The 18,129-nt window shown below is 42.8% G+C and overlaps 1 protein-coding gene across 4 annotated transcripts in view; it reads right to left on the bottom strand.

The window, feature by feature from the left end:
• The window catches only part of PTPN14 (protein tyrosine phosphatase non-receptor type 14), a 136,989-nt gene extending 120,441 nt beyond the window's left edge, over nt 1-16,548 (bottom strand). For 2 of the 4 annotated variants that reach the window (XM_070734425.1, XM_070734426.1), the window contains exon 1: nt 15,643-15,737. The gene's annotated coding sequence lies outside the window, so the exon portion shown is untranslated. Of the gene's footprint in view, nt 1-15,642; nt 16,195-16,472 lie in introns of those variants that run through there. The other 2 variants (XM_070734424.1, XM_070734423.1) reach the window with 2 other exon arrangements.
• Between the last annotated feature and the right edge of the window lie 1,581 nt (nt 16,549-18,129).

The following is an 18,129-nucleotide window of genomic DNA, read 5'->3' as shown; positions in this document are numbered from 1 at the left end:
GAAGCATGGGCCCATGAGAATTATGGGCATGTTCCAATATGTACAGATAGTCTTGAATCTAGTACAATTTTGCATATTATGGATTTTAATCCCAGTAGTTTCAAATGCCGAGTGTGACTTCTGGTTACTAACAAACATCAATATCTACCTCTTAGCAAAAATGTTCAAAACATTATATTCAAATCTTTTCCAAATCATTTCGGCTGCATAATTCAAACGGATAAAAATGATGGCTGCATTTGTAAAAAATAATGGGGTTAAATAAAACTCGTTTTTCACCCCCTCCCCCCCAAAACAATACAGTTAATGGCAAAAGGTAAGATTCAGTTTCATTGATTTATTTTGTTGCCATGCATCCTTTCCAAACTAAATGAATTTTGTAGCATATATTTCTACATTTATTGCAGAATAAATTTATTTTACAATACCCATATTCTATGGACACTTATACATATACAGTATTACAATTTAAAAGATCTATTAATAAATATTTTAAAGCAGCAGATAAGGGAAACAAAATCCACAAATACTCAGCCCAAACTCCTAAGACATGTTCATGCCTCCTCACAAATCTGTCTGGGGTCAGGGTCCACAAAGCAGCTCCCACTGCTCCTAACATGTGCTATCTTTCAGACGTATCGGTGCCAAGACCTTTTAGCTCTTTATTGCTTACAACAAATGTTATGTAATAAATACTTTTTCTTGTACCGGAATCTGAAAAAAGTCCTACCTTGATGTTACAAAGTTAGGGGCAAGGAAACATACAAGAAATGCAAGAAAACAAGCTAGCTTAGAGAACACCAAGAACTGGAACACCAAGTACAGTGGTACCTCTACCTAAGAACGCCTGTACTTAAGAACTTTTCTAGATAAGAACCGGGTGTTCAACATTTTTTTTGCCTCTACTTAAGAAGCATTTTCTACTTAAGAACCTGAGCCCGGAAAAATTTCCCAGGAAATTTGAGAACAGCACAAAGGCCCGGCCAGTTTCCTGCCATTCCCCCTTTAATCTCAGCCATCTCGGGCTTTTCTGAGCTGCCAGAGGAGCCTTTCGGTGGCACTTAAGGAGGCTTTGGCAGTCCAAAGCGAACAAAGCATTTCCCTTTCTCTGGGCACTTGGAGAAGGAATAAACCTCTGCCAGCGCCCAGAGAAAAGAAACGCTCCCTTTGCTCTGGGCAGCCCAGAGCGAATGGAGCATTTTCCTTTCTCTGGGCGCTGCCTCAGAGTACCTCTTTTTTTTTTAAGCCTTAAAGTTTGGGGTTTTTTTAATTTCCCTCACCTCACCTTCTTCCTTCAGCAGCAACTGTCCTCCTCCTCTTCTTCTTCCTCCTCCCACCCAAATTCCAAGCTTTTATTTCTTTCCTAATGGATTTGCACGCATTATTTGCTTTTACATTGATTCCTATGGGAAAAATTGCTTCTACTTAAGAACGTTTTTACTTAAGAACCTGGTCACAGGACAAATTAAGTTCTTAAGTAGAGGTACTACTGTATTGGTTCCCATTTCAAGTGAACTACTTTTCAAAGTGGTTTGTCATTGCATTTTCTGAGATTATTCCCAAATCTAAGTCAACGGTCCTGCAATTCCTATGACCCAATGGTGGCGAAGAGGTGGCATGCAGAGCCCTCTCTGTGGGCACATGTACTGTCACCCCAGCTATTTTGGGTCTGTGTCTTGCGCCTCCCCCCAGCCAGCCGGTCTTCAGGTCTCTGCTGTGCATGCGCCCATGCCTTGCAGTTTGAGTGCCCTTTGGGCACTTGGTGCATAAAACTTTCACCATCACTGTACTAGGGGACTCCCCCTGCTAAATCTCTGCAGATATTTAATTTATTTGTTTAACTGATTTCTATAGCCACGCAGCAGACTAAATGATTCCATTGGAGGACTTCATCCAAACTAATATGCTGGCTGAAAATTATAGGAGTTTTCATTCTGAATATCTAAAGTTCATCAAATGGAAACATTTCCTAAGCCCAGTTTAACAAATAAAAATTATTAATACAAATATTGCATGAACATTAAATGTTACTTTGAAGATGGGGACTTACAAATATTATTTATTTATTTATTTGGTTATTCATTATTTTATTTGTTGATTATATTTTTATGCTGCCCTTCTCGAAATGATTCAGGGCAGCAAAACAACCAACCCTACTTGTCCCAAAGGTGTTTTTTCAAGAGGCAACTGGTGTTCCTTGGTTTTCTTTGAAGATGTTTTGCTTCTCATCCAAGCAGCAGAAAATATTAAATAAATGCGTATATTAAAAATGGCAAACGCAAAATCCAAATTTATTTATTTATTTATTGGATTTGTATGCCGCCCCTTTTATTCCTATTTGTATGTTGCCCCTTTTATTCCCATTGCATTATGTCATATAAAAGTTTCCAATCTTTGATTTGGGAGGGGGAAAGGAACCTCTCTCTCCACAGGCACGAAAAAGTAAGTGTGAAAACATAAAAATAGATGTCCCAACCCTTTTTAATATAGATCTAAAAAAGTTCCCATAATTGCATTTCTTAAAACACAACAACGGCAAGAAAAGGTAGGCTGAACCGATTCACTTTTTCCTTCTTGCATTTTATAACTATTTTTCATTACATGAAAACTACGTTACTTCTATGGCATCACTGGCAAACCTTTTCAGCAATGAGTGCTGAAATGGGATCATGAGCGTGCATGCATGCAAACTGGTGAGCTGGTCTTCACACGCGCATGCATGCCATAAACTAGAAGACCAGGTGGCCAGTGCGCATATACACACTGGAAACCAAAAGAGCAGCTGCCTGGCACACACATGATCCCACGTGCATGAAGACCAGCTGGCCAGCACACCAGAACACGGAAGAGCAATGGATGATGGCTCTGCATGCCACTTCCAGCCATAAGTTAGCCATCACAGTCCTAAGGTATTTTCACTGCTAGCTTTTTGCACAGATTCTGCTCTTCCCACCTCTTTTGGCCAGTATAACAAGGAACTTTAATATCTGGCTAACTTTCACACCTGCTTCACTGATTACAGTTGACAATGCTCCAAACTTCCCTTCCTCTGAAAATTGTGCCTAGATTCCCCAAACAATTGAAGGGGTCATTAATAAGCAAACTTTCTTCATGGAAGTCCCAAACTGAATCTGTGAACCTGGACATAGTCAAAACAAGTTTATGAATAGCCACTTATTCCCTATGAGAATTAGGAATTGTCTGTAGGTGAGCAAATAATTATTATGCGAATCAATCAAACAGTTATTTTTAATATGCTACAACTGTTATTTTCAAGCTTGGATACTTAAGACATGTGGATATGAACTCCCCTAATTCCTATTAGTACTCTGTACAAGACAGTTGAGTTTGCAACAATAGTCTTCAACAATAGATAAACAAGCAAACAATGAATGTTTGTTTGTATTGAAGTACTATAGCTTTAAGTAGTGTTGCAAATTGCCATAAGAGGGAGTCAGAAAGCAGGATTCTTTCTCTCTGCTCTCTCTGTTCATTTTGCAGATTTACTGTAACAGATGTAGTAAGTTCTGTGCGTTCGATGTTAGTTTGATGTATTTGTAAGATGTACGTCTGATATGTAAGACAAAGACAGGCTTGTAATATTATTGTTGTATTGAAAGAGATTGACTGATTTTAATGTGCATGATCTAACTGTTTAACTTGTCTGTGCTATTTCTAAAGTAAACACAATTTTATACACTTTAATGTATCTGGTTTGTATGAGTGAACCATTACTCATATTTCCTGGATATCTGCTGGAATTCCACATTTTTCTTTGTGCATGTGCATCCTTGATCATTCAGGGGTTGCGTTGCACACTCCTTAACAATTCCCCAGCCAGAATGCATCTGAGGAATTCTGGGAGCTCCAGTTCACACATCTTCAAGCTGCCAAGGTTGAGAAACACTCTGTGCAAGATTTTTGGGGCTGTGTGCATGTTTGTCCATAAAATGAAGAGGGTTTGAAAAGAACTGCAGCTTTACAACTTGCAATAGTAAAGTTAACTATACAAATAATCAATTTTACAGAAACAAGTATAGGAGAATTCTTGACCCCACAAAACCTTTCAATGGCTCAACTGCTTTTTCTATTGAGTTGATGGACACTGAAAAAGTATGATGTCGCAAAATAACAAGCAAGAACTTGCTGTTTCTGCAATTTTGTGATAGCAGGCATTTTTTTCCCTGGTATTTGGCTGCCGGAACAGGAGATACATGCAGCTTCTCAGATTTCAAATGCTCAGAACAGACAGGTCAAGCAGCGGGGAACTAATTCATTCTCTTCTGGGCAAGCCAATAGAAGACATAGAATGCTAAATTACATTTTTTTTAAAAGTGTGCTTAATTTACTAAACTTTTCAATCATTACTTCTATCTAAAAAGGGTGTTGTTTTTTACCTGATATGCCCTTTTTACAAGGATTGAAGGGAGAGTCCAGGATGGGTTACTCTAGCCCAGCGGTCCCCAAACTATGGCCCGCGGGCTGGATGCGGCCCGCTGAGGCTATTTACCCGGCCCGCAGCAGCGTACAAGATTTTACCATATATAATATACTAAGTTCCCGAATCTCCCCTCCACTCTGCTGCTGAGCGTCTGGCGGTGGCAAGGAAGAGGAAAGCCAGGGGGCGGGGAGGAAAGCACCCTATGGCAGAGCAGCAACAGTTCCGCCTCCTGCCGCACGAATCCCAGCGACCGGTTAGGTCCCACAGAGTTGGCCTTCTCCGGGTCCCGTCGACTAAACAATGTCGTCTGGCGGGACCCAGGGGAAGAGCCTTCTCTGTGGGGGCCCCGACCCTCTGGAACCAGCTCCCCCCTGAGATTAGGATTGCCCCCACCCTCCCTGCCTTTCGTAAACTCCTTAAGACCCACCTTTGCCGTCAGGCATGGGGGAACTAAAACACCTCCCCCTTGCCCATGTTGTTTTGTTGATTGATTGACTGTGTGCCTGTTTTTTATATATACTGTTTTTATGAGATTATTAATTTAAATTGTAACTAGATGGGTGGGCATTGGATTTGGTATTATGTACTGTACTGTTTTTGGTTTTTTTTTGTTTTATTATTGTTGTGAGCCGCCCCGAGTTTGCGGAGAGGGGCGGCATATAAATCCAATAAACTTAAACCTAACCTAACCTCTCCCTAAAGGCGAGAAAGAAATTAGCCAATTGCTTTCCTCCCCGCCCCCTGGCTTTCCGCCTCCTCCTCCAGACACTCAGCTGCAGACCGTCTTGGTCCCTCCGGTGCCGCTTTTTTGCTTTTTTTTTTTTTTTTTTTTTGCACCGGTGAGGTTTGCGCACGTTTGGGCACTTTTGGTGTTGGGGGGGGTCTGCTGCGGAGAGGGAGAGAGAGAAAGAGGGAGACATAGAAAGGGACTGAGAGAGAAAAATAAAGCAAGAAAGAGAGGGAGAGAGAGAAAGAGGGAGACATAGAAAGGGACTGAGAGAGAAAAATAAAGCAAGAAAGAGAGGGAGAGAGAGAACGGGAGAGTGCTGCTTTTTTGCTTCTTTGCTGCCCCCCAGGGAGCCTGGAAGCCCTGCAAGAGCGTCTGGAGGGGGCAGTAAACAAGCCATCAGGACCCCGCGCACTAAATTGTTAACGGCCACACCGTCCCGGCCAGGCGACAGGGAGGCCCTCCCTATGGTTGCCCGCCGCCCAGGCCCCGCGCTTGGAGCCGGGGGTGACGGGCCTAGCCTCGGCTTACTTGGCCCCGGCGCAGCCGAAGCACGGGGCGGAGTAGGCGGCGGCGGCTGCTTCAGGCCCGCCCCCGAGCTGAGCTTCCATTGGCTTCCTTCGGGGCAAAGCTGCAAAGCTCACCTGCCGCCTCGAAGGAAGCCAAAGGAAGCTCAGCTCAACGAGGACCGGCTGTTTGTCCCTTGAAGCTGCCACCGCCGCCGCCGCCCACTGCAGAGATCCCTTCGCCCGAACGGAGGCGGCGGCAGGTTCAAGGGACCAAGAGCCGGTCCTTTTCGGAGCTGCGTTGCTTGAGGAGATCCCTTCACCCGGAGGCTGAGGCTGCAACAATTCAGTGCCGAGAAAGACCGGCTCTTGGTCCCTTGAGCCCGCCGCCTCCGTTTGGGCGAAGGGATCTCCGCAGTGGGCGGCGGCGGTGGCAGCTTCAAGGGACCAACAGCCGGTCCTCGTTGAGCTGAGCTTCTTTTGGCTTCCTTTGAGGCGGCAGGTGAGCTTTGCAGCTTTTGCCTCGAAGGAAGCCAAAGGAAGCTCAGCTCGGGGGCGGGCCTGAAGCAACCGCCGCCACCTACTCCGCCCCGCGCTTCGGCCACACCGGGAGCTCTGGTGGGCGCGGGGCAGCAGGGCAAGCCACAAAGATGGCACAGCGTGGGTCAAGCGGGAGGGCACAGCAGTAGTCGTAAGGTGGCGGTGGGGCGGTTGGCTGCAAGGCACCAGCGGCGGCGGCTTGATGTGTTGCAGGACGCCGTACATTGCTGGCGCTGCGCTGGGCATGGGGCTGGCACCTCTGTCCTGGGCCAGCCAGCGGGCCAGTGCCAGCCCCGTGCCCATGCCCAGCGCAGCGCCAGCAATGTACTGCGACCCGACGTCGGTGCCACCGTCTTGGGAGCTTCTGCTTGCAGCCGACTGCCCTGTGGCGTGTTGCAGGGCAGAAAAAAAAGAAGACAGGAAGGAAGAGAGAAGAAAAGGAGAGAGAGAGAGAGAGAGAAAGAAAGAAAGAGAGAGAGGGAGAGAAAACAAGTGAGGGGGAGGGAATGTGAGAGAGAAAAAGAGAAAAATGAGAAAATGATGGAAGGAAAGAATGAGGGAGAGGGAAACAAAACAAATGAGAAAGGGAAAAAAGGGAGAGGGAAGAGAGAAGTGGGAAGGAGGGAGGGAGGGAAAGAAGGAGAAATGGCAGGAAAAGGAAGGAAGGAAAGGAGGAAGGAAGGAAGGAAGAAGAAATGGAGGGAACAAGGAAGGAAGGAAGAATGAAATGAATGGAAGGGCGGAGGGAGGAAAGTCTTTGGGGGGGGAGTGTACATTTTGTTAAATTTTTCTCTCAACATACATTCAAACAATACAATGTACCATCTAATTTTCCCTGAATAAAATGCGGTATTTTGTCAGTAACTAATATCAATCCTCAAAAAAGTTGCAAAAGTTTTTTTTCTAATGTTGTCATCCAGGTACATACTTTTCTTTCAATTAAATTCTCTCCTTAATGTTCCTTCAAAAAGTACAACACCAATTATATTTCTAACTTATTAATCGTTATGCCAAAGTGCTTCCTTCTTTATATATTTTTCTATAAATATTTTTATACATTTTTCTATAAACCAATAAAACCTTGTATAGCCAATCAGATGTTAACAAAAAAAAATTAAAAACAAAACATAAACATGTATGAATTTCAGACTTCTTCCCTCCCTCTAAATAGTACATTCACATTTTGTTTTTTTATGTTAAAATAAGGTATGTGCAGTGTGCAGAGGGATTTGTTCATAGTTTTTTTTATAGTCCGGCCCTCCAACAGTCTGAGGGACAGTGAACTGGCCCCCTGTGTAAAAAGTTTGGGGACCCCTGCTCTAGCCCCATAGCTCTATGGACTGGACTGAATTTTCTGAGGATCTGCTTCCCTGATGACGTTTCCTACGTCTGAAGCAGATCACATAATCTCACAGCAGAATCCAGGAACTGTGGCAAAAGACTCCAGACAGATCTACAGAAATATGAAACACCAAACTCCCTCCCGGAGGCCGGCCAAAAACCAGACCCAGTGGTGGGACTGCACTTTCCCTTCAAACCTCGTAAAAAGGGGGTATCAGGTAAGAACCAATGCTCCTTTTCCCTCATATGAAAGAGAGAGTCCAGGATGCGACATAACAAAGGCAAGAAGTCCAACAGACTTCTGCAGCATGCGCCGGCTGAAGGCTACGTCAGCCAAAGCAAACAAGTCAATGCGGTAATGGCAGATGAAAGAAAATGCCAACATCCACATCACCGTCTGATAGATCTCTTCAACTTAACCCTGGGTAGATCAGGCAGCCATGGTAGCCATACTCCGGGTCGAGTGTGCCATCACATCCTGAGATACCGGAAGAGACTGAGACTCATATGCCTTGGAGGTGAAGGCCCAAAACCAGCTGCTGATTGTGGAAGGTGAAACCTTGTGGCTAAGCGAAGAGGGCCAAAACAACACAAACAAGTCCTCTGTCTTTCTGAGGGGGCGGTCTTGTGGATGTAGAAGTGAAGAGCCTTCCGCATGTCCAGAGTATGCCACCGGATCTCCAACTCATGGTGTGCAACCGGACAAAAGCTAGGCAAAATCAATTCCTGAGCATGATGGAAGATGGAGTTGACCTTCAGAAGGAACAAAGTGTCCAACCGCAGAAGCACCCTATCCGCATGGAAGATGCACAGGTCCTTGCATATCAATGCCACCAGATTTGCCAAGTCATAGTCACCAAGAATGTCAAGTTCTACAATAAGTAACATAGGCAAGCCGACCGCAAAGGTTCAAATGGAGATTTGGTCAGAGCCTGCAAAACTGTGGTCAGATCTCAAATGGGATACTGGTGAATGGCTGGGGACTTGAGATTAGAGGTCCCCTGCAAAAAAGGTAGACCCGTGGCCAGGGAAGCATGGTCCCCAGAGTCGCAAAGTGAGGCTAAGGTGGCAACCTGCATCCACAGCATGCTGGAAGAAAGGCACTTTTCGAAACCAGTCTGAAAGAAGTCAAAGACATATTCAACCACTAACCCCAGAAGGTCCAACTGGTGCTCACTGGAGATCGATCCATAAATACAAATCTAAACAATCAGTTCCCTGGCAATCTACAATTAGTGAACCCAGTAAAAAAAAACTAAAGTAATTCTAAAATTCACAGGAGCTAAAGAAAAAAAAAACACACCTGAGCTTATGATCTTACTTCAGCTTTCTTTTGCTACTCATAAATACAAAGATTGGTTATAAAATTACTTTTTATCACCAGGGTAACTGCAAATTGTCATTAAATGTAGAAGAATAGGCAGAACCTTTTGGGGGGGATAAAGAGAGGACTTAGCCTAGAATTGTTACATGGTCACAAATACTCCAGCCCTTGAATTTTGTAAACTCTTATCTAGCCCTAATTTAGTGCTGACCATTAGTTGACTAGATTCTTGTGTATAGTCTTGAGCAATAAAATCTTCTGAACTGAAACTTAGATGAACCTGATTCTTCACACCTGACACTAAATGACACTAAATGAGGCAGTTGCTAAATAACTTTCTTGTATCTCATCTTTTTATTCGATCAGACTTTCTTGGCATCCAACAAGAACACTGATGGAAGGTTTAATTTCATAATGTATTGTCCTAGATCTTGTGACCCTTTAGCAGCCAACGTCTCTTATCTTCAGAAACCTATGCAATTAAATGTGCAAGATTAGCAGTCCTGAACTTGGCATCCTTCAATTTATAACACAATAAATTTTGAAAAATCTGGGAGTTGAAATCTAAAACATGATACAAGGTTCAGGGTCGCTATCTTACATGGTCTTAAACTACAAATAAAAGCTTCAGAAATCCTATCCATTTCCTTTGTGTAATGAACTATTTGTTATAAACATGCTCATCTGCAAAAATCAAAGGCATTATTATGAAAACATAATAATAAAATATATTTTCAGCTTTAAGCGAGGCCTGAGAAAGAACACAGTCATTGATGTAGACAAAACATGTAGATAGACTGGTGTAATTTGATTATCTGGTAGTCCTCGATTTACAACAGTCCATTCAGTAACCATTTGAAGTTATGGCAGTACTGAAAAAACTGACTAAGGACCATTTTTTACAACCTTTGCAGCATCCCCATAGCCATATGATTTGCATTTGAATGCGTGACAACTAGTTCACATTTATGAACTTTGAATCACGTGATCCCATTTTGTAACCTTTTGACAAGCAATGTCAACAGGGAAATCAGGTTCACTTAACAACCATGTCACTAGCTTAACCACAGCAGTGATGCACTTAACAAATGTAACAAGAAAAATAGTAAAATGAGCCAAAATTCATTTAACAAATTTCTTACTTACCAACGTATATTTTAGGCTCAATTGTAATTGTAAGTTGAAGACTACCAGTATGTAATTTTCCTTTGTTCCTTTATGGAATATACAGCTCCATTATGGAAAACTCAAATGTATATTTTAAGCAGCTTGTTCCAAATTTTAATTTCCTGCAACTATACATCTTCTTTTATCAGTTCAACAAGAAATCTGATTTAATTCTCTGGGTCTCAAGACAGTGAGCTCATTTGTTATATTTCAGGTAATCAGAGCATGAAAAAAATTGACAATGAATCTAAGAACATACATGTTTAAGTAGTAATAGACTAGCACTATTTTATTCTATTGATTGCAGAACAAAGGAAGAAAATGGTCCCTTTTAATTTAATAATTAAGTCTTATTGTAAAACTTTCAACACTCCAATTTTATCTGAACGCTTAGTTCATTTAAAAATTTATGAGATCAAAATCCTATTTAGCTTTTTACTATTTCCAATTCTTTGAATTCTTAGGCTTATGATTAAATTTTTCTTTAATCTCCAGGATTGAAAGCAGACTCACTGGGTGTTTTCAAACTTCTTGTTCTGAACATCTCTAACAGCTTAGAAGTAGTTAATGAGCAACTTCTAAAAGTTACTAGAATGTGTGCCTTATAAATGTCCTTTAAAGGTTTTTGCCTACTTACATGCAAGGTGGCTAATTCTATTGTCCTGAAGTCTCCTCATGAGAAGCAGCCATCCTGAATACATGGGGACAACTTCCCATCCATTCACTACTCAGAGAGCTTCCAAGGAACCAGTCTACTCAACAGTTCCTTGGCCTTTGTTGCAGTCACCTTCAGATCACCATACCTCCCCCAGAAACCACTCAGATTCACTCTCCATCTTCTTCCACCTTCGGATATCTCTGTAGCCACATTGGTACCTTGGTACTCGACTACTTCAAAACTCATCTAATTTGGTACTCAACGTATTTTGATATGAAAATTTTGTCCTGATACTCATTGTTTGTTCGGTACTCAACACATTATAATAGGAAGAGGGGGATGGCTGTGGAGAACAGATAAGACGATAGCCATATCTGGAAGGTCACTGAAAAAGGACGCAGAGGACAGCTGCAGAGCGCGAATAGGAGTTGGTCAAGTTGGGAAGGTTGCTGAGATAGGAAAAGAGAGGTGGCAGTGGAGAGCAACAGGAAGTTCTTTCCAGCCAAAACAAAGGGTCACATGGTAGATCACATGATTTGTTTGATTCTCATCATTTTTAGTAATTGTCATACCTCCCGGAATCACTTAATGAAGAGTACTGAGATACAATTGTACTTCATTTCCCAAAGGTCCTCAGTTCACCTATGAACCAATATAGATGAACTCAGAGACAGGCACTGAAGGACAATCTTTTGAAGTCAGTACAAACATTCCACTGAACAGCCTGCTAGGCCACTGGAAAAACTCCAAACATCTGATATAAATCAGTTAGATTTATAAGATGCCTGGAAAAGACAACTCTAACTGGACCATCATGTATCCTCAGCGTGGGAGTCTTTGGGTGATTTTAGGATCAAATGCAGCCCATGATACCCTGTAGAATTGTTCCGGTGAGAATAAACTAAAGAGAGAGCCACACAAAAATCACCCTGAGCTCTTGGGGAAAAGGTGATATATAAATTCAATTAAAAAATAACACTTCTTGCTCATACTTAATCTGTTGTCCACCGGAACTCCTAGATCCCTCTCAGAGTTACTGCTGTTCAGCCAAGCACTACCTACCTGTGTTGTTTTTTCTTATCTAAATACAAAACCTTATTTTGTCACCACTGAGTTGCATTTTGTTGGATAGGGCCCAGTCTTCAAGTCTGTAAAGATCCTTCTGGATCTTGGGCCTATCTTCTAAAGCAGACCTGGGCAGAAGAAGGAAGGGAGGGAGGGAGGGAGGAAGCAAGAAAGGAAGCAAGGAAGGAAGCAAGGAAGGAAGCAAGGAAGGAGAAATGAAGGAAGGAAGGAGGGAGAAATGGAGGAAGGAAGGAAGAAGAAATGGAGGAAGGAAGGAAGAAGAAATGGAGGGAGGAAGGAAGAAGAAATGGAGGGAGGAAGGAAGGAGAAATGGTGGGAGGAAGGAAGGAGAAATTCTCTTTCCATGCCCTTTTGCAAAAGTCCAATAAATGCTCATTTTTAAATTGTTCATTGGTTTCATTGGCTTTTCCAAGAAATTTAAAGCAACCCCCCCCAGCTCTCAGGGGGGGGGGAAAGGGAGGAGGAGGAAGGAAAGGAATCCAAAGCTACTTTCAGGCAAAGCCTCCACTATGTTTTCTCAACTGACAATGTAGGTCAGTTGAAGAGAGGCACCTGAAAGGAATATTTTGAAATTGAAGTAAAGAACTGCCCAAAAGCAGAAATAAAAGCCAGAGAAAATCAGAGAGACAGAAGCTTCTCTCCATGGAGAAGGGGTGGGCAATTAATTTATGATTATAACATAATTATAATATATAATTATATATATATAATATAATTATAATTTAAAATTATAATATAATTAACTCAGCTCTACCCAAAAATATACAGTATTGGGTAGAACTAAGTTCATTACTGTATATTAATCCGGCCCTCTAAAACCATCCCAATTTCTCATGCGGCCCCATGGCAAAATTAATTGCCCACCCCTGTTCTAAAGGGTTGGCTGTTCCCCTTCCTCCAGCTGTTGTCACCCCCATCTTGAAAATTCGATGACTTTCTCTTTTATCCCCCTAATCTAAATCATTTATGGAGATACTGAAGAGTATTGGGCCAGACAGAACCTTGGAGTTTGCCACTGCATGTTTTCATCTATGTGGATGTAGTTCCATTGAGGAACTACAGTTTGGGTACAGTTGATCAGACAGTTACAAATGCTGACTGGTTGTACTGCTATCTCACATTTTTCTACCTTACTAAGAAGTAGGCTGTGGTCTGTCAAATGCATTACTAGAGTCCAAATATACAACGTCCACAGCATTTTGCTAGTCTATTAATATAGGCTCTTTGTCAAATAATGCAATTAGATTTGTCTGGCATGATTAAATATTTTCAATGGTAATCATGAAGCAGTATTCTAAATTTGTTATTCCCAACGCTGACTGTTTATTAACATTGCCAATAGTTTTGCACAGTTTACCAATATCCTTTCATTTGTATCCATTCATGATTATATTTTTATGATTCTTTGTTATAGTTATTTTTATGCACTGTGTTACAATTCAGAAGAATTGGAAAATTAGAACATCCCTCGAAAATCCATCAACAAATGTGATGGGGCAGACAAAACATAGGATATAATTATTCATCTTAGTGATAACAGCATGATGCAATGACGAACAGAACACTGGATTTTGTAAACAACTTCACATTTGTGTAACTACGGTACTTTGTTTCCTGGCGTTAACATAAGCTCAAGCACATTTGCTCCACAGCTCAAACTCTACGGTTCTCTGACACCATGTGATGTCATAATATTCAACATGAAAAAGTTTTCTCATAGCCTAAAACACACTGCTGATTCCAATGGAATCCATTCCCATATTAGCTAGTCATTCAGTTATACTGTACATAGTTGTACTGTAAAAAAGGAATCCATCGACATTTATGAGTAGGTGAAGAAACTGAATAATAAAATAGAGTAAGAATCCTCTATCTCTTAATGTCCAGCAACAATGAAGAATTTGTTCTTTTCCAGATGTTGCCACTGCCAACCTCCCTCACCACTGCTACGTTGGCTGAGGCCAATGGAAAATTATACTTAGTAACATCTGGAGGCTTTACCACACCTAGCACAGAGACGCAAATGGGAAAAAAAAAACATTTCCATGCTTTTGCTCCCACCTAAGCACATACAAAAATGAAATCATGTTTTAGGAATTCTGAGTGACAATACAGTAATTGTATTTTAAAATAACTTTGTATAATTGTGGTATATACTTATGCAAGCAAATGTGTGAAACCTACACCTTTGGAAAAGACAAAAAGAGTAGGGTTGCCTTTTAACTCTAAGGGCCTCTCCTAAGGCCACATTTGGATGTACAATTACTAAAGAGTATTTGTACGGCTATGGTGTGGCTTTTTTTAGAGTCTTAAATTCTTAGAAAAAGCTTAAAACTTGTAAAATCCAATGCACTAAGAGGATCTACAAAGCATTTTTTAAAAGCAGCTTTTAACTTTACAATGCACACTTCACTGGAATAAACACATCACGAGGGCAGAGGAAACATCGTTTGGCACGACTTTCCCCCTTCCCCTTCATTCCTGCAGCACTTTCTCAGAAAACCTTCATACAAGAAACTCAGAAAGTTCCAAACCCTGCTTACTATATTTAAATATCCACACTTCTTTTGCAGATGTTATAAATCAAAGGACTCACCCCCCAACCCTCAAATCCCTGTGCCCAGGGATGGCTGGGGATGCCGAGAAGCCTAGTCCATAACCTAGCCAAAAGACACCAAGATGGAAAAGGCCAGGTTAAGATTTCGCCATGCAAGGACAAGTAACAGATGTTACCTTGTCACAGCATTTGCCCGAAATGGATAGCTAACAGAGATTTGACTGCCAGGGAACAAAGAGCAAAAGATACCCTTCCACACACCAGTGGAGAGTGGGAGGGTGGCTGGCTGAAAGTTGAAGGACAGAAGTCATTCTGCAGCGCAGGGGAAGTCAGCCATGGAGCAGGAAAGTTAAAACTGTTCACAGTTGTTATTTTTTACCAACACCAGAAACAGTAATCTAGAAAACTGAAACAGGGTTTATTTGGTCTAGTTACTTTCCAAATTCACTTTATTCCCAACGCTCTTGGCTCCCTTTCCTTTCGCATGCAAAGTTTACAACTTAAATTCTATCTAAAGTCATTCTTCAGAAAAGAGAAGACTCACAAACTGCTCCTTAACTGGGCTACATTAGAAGATGATGATGATGATGATGATGATGATGATGATGATAATAATAATAATAATAATAATAATAATAATAATAATAATACAACATCACACAGTCCTAGACGCTTGGGAAGTGTTTGCTTGTGATATTGTGATACAAAATCCAGCATATAAATCTTGCTTGCTGTGTATTACTGTTTTTGTGAATAATAATAATGATAACAACAACAACAACAACAAAACAACAACAAAACAACAACAATAATAATACATCACAGTCTAAAGGAATGTGTCTTTTTAGTCCTTTTATTGAAAGAGCAGTGGATGCTTGGAACAAACTTTCAGCAGACACGGTTGGTAAATCCACAGTAACTGAATTTAAACATGCCTGGGATAAACATATATCCATCCTAAGATAAAATACAGGAAATAGTATAAGGGCAGACTAGATGGACCATGAGGTCTTCTTCTGCTCTCAATCTTCTGTTTCTAAACGCTTGGGAAAAGTTCGACTTGTGATACGAAATCCAGCATATAAATCTCGTTTGCTGTGTATTACTGGTTCTTTGATAACGATGATGATGATCATCGGAGCACAGCCGATAAAAGCAACCCAAGACTAACAAGACTGCAGACCCGCTTACAAAGGCAAGTGTGTTCTCGCACGCTAAGGCTTGGAAACTTTTTCGCCCAGGCCGCCGCCACCACCACCCCCAACTCTGGAACTCTTTGCATCTCTCCCGCTTACCTGTTTCACATGTCTCGGGAATCAACCCAAACGCTGTTTTGCCCAAAGCAGCCAGATCACGAGCCTCTTTTTTCCTTCTCTCGCCTCCATCTCCCGGGAGGGGCGGGGGAATGAAAGAGAAACAATTTTCGTGGGGGAGGGGGAAATCCCGTAGAAAAAAAAAATCTAGCCACGACGGGATGGACCAGGCGTCTGTCTTAACCACAAGAATCCAATCCGGAGTTGTGGGGGGGGGGAGAAAGTTTCGGGCGAGAGAGGTCCGTTCGTTGGCAAAAAGTTACTCGGGGGAGGGGATTGGGGCGGGCTGAGGGGAAGGAGAAGCGGGGTACTGGTTGGGTGTGTTGGGGGGAGCGGCAAAAAAAGGGGGAGGGAGGGAAATGGCTCCGCCTTTTGGTTTCTCCCCCCTTCCCTTCCTGAGGCGCAGGGCGCTAAAAGTTTGGAATTAGGGAAGGGAGCGCAAACTTCAGGGAAGAATGAAGGCAGCGGGAGAACCGGGAATATGGGGGGGGGGGGGGATGCAGGGATTACTGTTTCGTTATTAAAACGAAGGCCGGGCGCTGCTGAGGCGAGCGCGCCTGCCCTGCGGTTCTCTCTCTTTCCCTCATCCAAGCGCTGCGGAGACGACGACGACCTCGCGGAGTCACAGCCTAGGAATGTCAAGAATGCGGGGCGGCCGCCGGGCACTGGAAGGCAGGAAACGTCGGGGCTTTGGAGTGGAGATCTCGCTCTACCCCCCCCTTTTATTCTCCCTCTCTTCACCGTACTTTACACACAAAACATAAGAGCTCCCCTCCCCCGAGGACAGGAATGGAAGACACACATACACTCACGGCGGAAGCCCGGCCTCTTCGCCGCACCGACCCGCTGTGGGAAGGTTCTCTCAAGCGGGAGACCGACAGAGCAGACGCCGAAGGAGACTCCTCAGACGGCAAACAGCACCGACTTTTTTATTCCCCCTCCCAGCCGCGGGGACTGGCTCTGAGCCCGGCTGGCGGGTGTACGGGCGTTTCAAATTGAAACACGTGTCGTTCTCGGGAGGGAGGAAGGGGCGCCAACCCGTCGCCTCATGCCTTTTTTTCGGGGGGGGCGGCTGAACGAAGCAGGTTGAGCGAGAAAAGTGACCGTTGGGGGGGGGTCTCTCGCTCAGGGGCGTAAAGCGAGGAAACCCCGAAAAAAATCGGTTCGATGAGAGAAAGAGGAGCTTCGGAGGGAGGAAAGCGAGGTTGGGAAAAAAGCAGGCCGGGCGAAGGAACGACGGACCGAAGGGCGGCTCTTCGCGAAGTTTGGGGAAGGGAGGAGTTTTTAAAAGGAAGCCTTGCGAGGCCAGCGGCCAACTTGTGGCGAGTTGCCGCCTTTTACCGCCCCGCTGGGAAATAACGCTAATATAGACACACACACACACACACGAATATCTGGGAGTCCGTGTTTTGTAGCCAGATGTAGATGCTATTCGAATTTCGGCTACTTATTTTTTGGAAATTAGACGTTACATGTGGGACATCTGCGTGGTTCAAACCACGGTTAGTTGGCCGTTTTTCAAGGAGATGCTAGCAAATAGCCTAAAACGATCTCATCACCACCACCACCACTAATACCCCCCCCCAAGTTTCTTGAACTGTTAATGGTAAATTTCTGGAATAGGTTACTGCCTGTTTTTGTTTTAATTTGACGGAAATCTGGGAGAAGTATGTAAATAAAACAGCGCAAGAATTGAAGGGATACTCCGGTGACCAGTACAGGCAAAAGCATCGTTTTGGGGTTTTTTATGAAAATGTGGTTTCCCCTCCCACACTTCACCGAGTTTAACCAGGTGTTCAGGAAAACGAAAAACAAGCGCAACATGTTTTGGATCACAAAAAACACAGTAGTGGATGAATTTCATTTGTATTCCCAGCAGTGCAACTCTACCCATCCCCTTATTTCTATTTTGCCTTCCTCAAGAGTTTCCTTCCCTAAACCAGCACAGACCTGTATCTGAATTTTTTATTTTTTTAAAAAAAATACACATTTCAATGCCTGGGCCTTCTCTTTGGCCTCGATTATCAACTCTTGACATTGTTAGTTTCAAATAAAATAAACGCTTGGTTTAATAAAATAAAAATGCTTGGTTTTCTGTTTAAACTAAATAGCATTCCAAAGCACAAGTGGTTATTTATTTAACATCTACATTATAGTCACCCATCTCAATCAATGACTGGGCTGCTTACAAGTCATAACAAATTTATGAGGGCCTCTTCCTGTCCTGGCCCACAAAAATATTCCTAAATTGTGGGAAAGCCTTTCTAAAAACAAGTGGGATAATTTTTATTTTTAAACTACTCTATATATCCAGCTGGGGGTGGGAGGGGCTGGGTAAAGCAGCAGCTATTGTGGGATGATGCCTAACAAGATTACCCAGGTTTTACCACTGAAAACCATCTTAATATTCCTAGTTTATTGGGCTGCCTGCTATCAAGTACTCCATTCTTCATTTAATTCAAGGCTCTG

This window comes from Erythrolamprus reginae, chromosome 1 (genome assembly GCF_031021105.1).
Source record: "Erythrolamprus reginae isolate rEryReg1 chromosome 1, rEryReg1.hap1, whole genome shotgun sequence".
Lineage (NCBI taxonomy): Eukaryota > Metazoa > Chordata > Lepidosauria > Squamata > Dipsadidae > Erythrolamprus > Erythrolamprus reginae.
This window is presented reverse-complemented; position numbering and strand designations above follow the sequence as displayed.